We start from the raw sequence: 1,721 nt of genomic DNA, 5'->3' as shown, positions 1-1,721 counted from the left end.
CCTGTCTCCTCATCCCGCCTTCGGCGTTTGGGGCTCCCGTTAGGTCCGGCGGTGGCTGCGGTGCCCGGAGCCTTCCCGGCACCCCCAGCCCGCCCTGGGTGCCCGGTCACAGCCACCCCCAGCCCGCTCCCGGTGTGCAGCTGCCGGGACCAGGCCGCTGCCCGCTCCAGATGTGCCTCATAAACCGGATTCTCTCGCGGTGCCACCTGCAGTGACATCAAAGGGGAAACAGTGGCAGGAGAGGGGGATCTGGCCCGCCCTGCTGCGGGCAGAGCTTGGTGACAATTTGCTCTAGTGACAATCTGCTGTACCCTTTGGAGGGGCTGGGAGTGGAGTGGAAGCGCAAGCCCCACCGGCAGCACAGCCTGCAATTCCACCTGGGTCTGAGATCTGCGCCAGGGCACAGGGAAGCCCTGGGCTGCTCCGCTTCCAACCGTTTTGCAATCCCCTCCCTGAAAATCCCGCTGGGTTGGGGCCTTGTTTCATTTTCAGAACCTTTTCCCCTGTCTCTTCGGGTTGCCCAGGATGAGGCATGAAAAGGGAAGTGAATGTAGATGGGGAAATGGAATTTGTCAGAGCCCTTTCCATCAGCACCTTGGCCACCCGAGCAGAGGACTTGCACCCACGAGAGCTCCTGGAAATGCCCTTCCTGGAGCACAGCACATGACCCCCATCCGCCTGCTTGGTCCTGGAAGGACAGGAAGCACTTTAACAGCTTAACTTTTTATTGGGGGATTTTTTGAGGGGTTCTTGAGAAGTTTGGAGCCGTGGTGCACATCTCATTTCGAATCTGAGCTCAGTGGAAACCCAGGGAGTGGCTGAATGCTGAGCCCACGAGAAAAATCTGGAATTTTCCAAGCTCACCAGAGCCTGGATTCCTGAAAATCTGGCCCTGAGAGGTCAGGAGGAGCCAGGAGGGCTGCGGCTCACAGGGACTGCCGTGGCCTCTGCCAGCTCTGCCAGGCACAAAGCCTACTGCCAAGTCCAGCCTCCCTGAACAGCCAGGGATCAGGCTGTGCCTCACGGGATTGCCCTCCAAAAATCCCCTGCTGATTTCCCTCTACCTTCAGGCTCTGGCTTTTAATTAAATACATCATGGTGCCAACTTAATCATTCCCCAATCCCAAGACCTTGAAGGCTGTTGGGAAGTGCAGAGCAATCCTAAATTTGAGGAGAGGGGGAAAATAAAATCCCTTTTGTGTTTTCGGATCTGCTGGGGCTCTGGCGTGGTTGGGCAGTTATTTGGGGGGCAAAATGTCTGTGGAGGCGTTTGTTCGTCCTGGCAGCCACAGCCCTGCACCCTCCACATCCCCTCGGTTCCCCTTTTGCTGCCACCGGGATTTTCGCTCGGTTGGGACTTTTTTTTTTGGCCGTTTGCTGCCGAATGCAGAAATGCCAGACTTGGGGCGAGTTCCCTTCGCTGACGCCCTTCCAGCCGTGTGGAGGCGGAGGGGAAGGAAGGGGCCATTTGACGGGTCTCGTTTAGGAGGCGGGTGGCATCTCCTGGTGCCCAGGCATCCGTGTCTCTGGAAAGCGCATGTCCCCGGGCACCACCTTGTTTTCCAACCCTGTCAGAGCCTAAAATACAAGCCACTGTTTCCCAGCAAAGCAAGGAATTGCGTGAACGGCCACGCACACGGGAAGCAGCACCCGTGGGCGTCCTTGGCAACCGCCTCTCCCGGGATAGGGATGCTCCGGGTGAGCACTGACATTCCTCCACT

The sequence above is a fragment of the Corvus brachyrhynchos genome, unplaced genomic scaffold, assembly GCF_000691975.1.
Source record: "Corvus brachyrhynchos isolate BGI_N302 unplaced genomic scaffold, ASM69197v1 scaffold10, whole genome shotgun sequence".
NCBI classification, from domain to species: domain Eukaryota; kingdom Metazoa; phylum Chordata; class Aves; order Passeriformes; family Corvidae; genus Corvus; species Corvus brachyrhynchos.
This window is presented reverse-complemented; position numbering follows the sequence as displayed.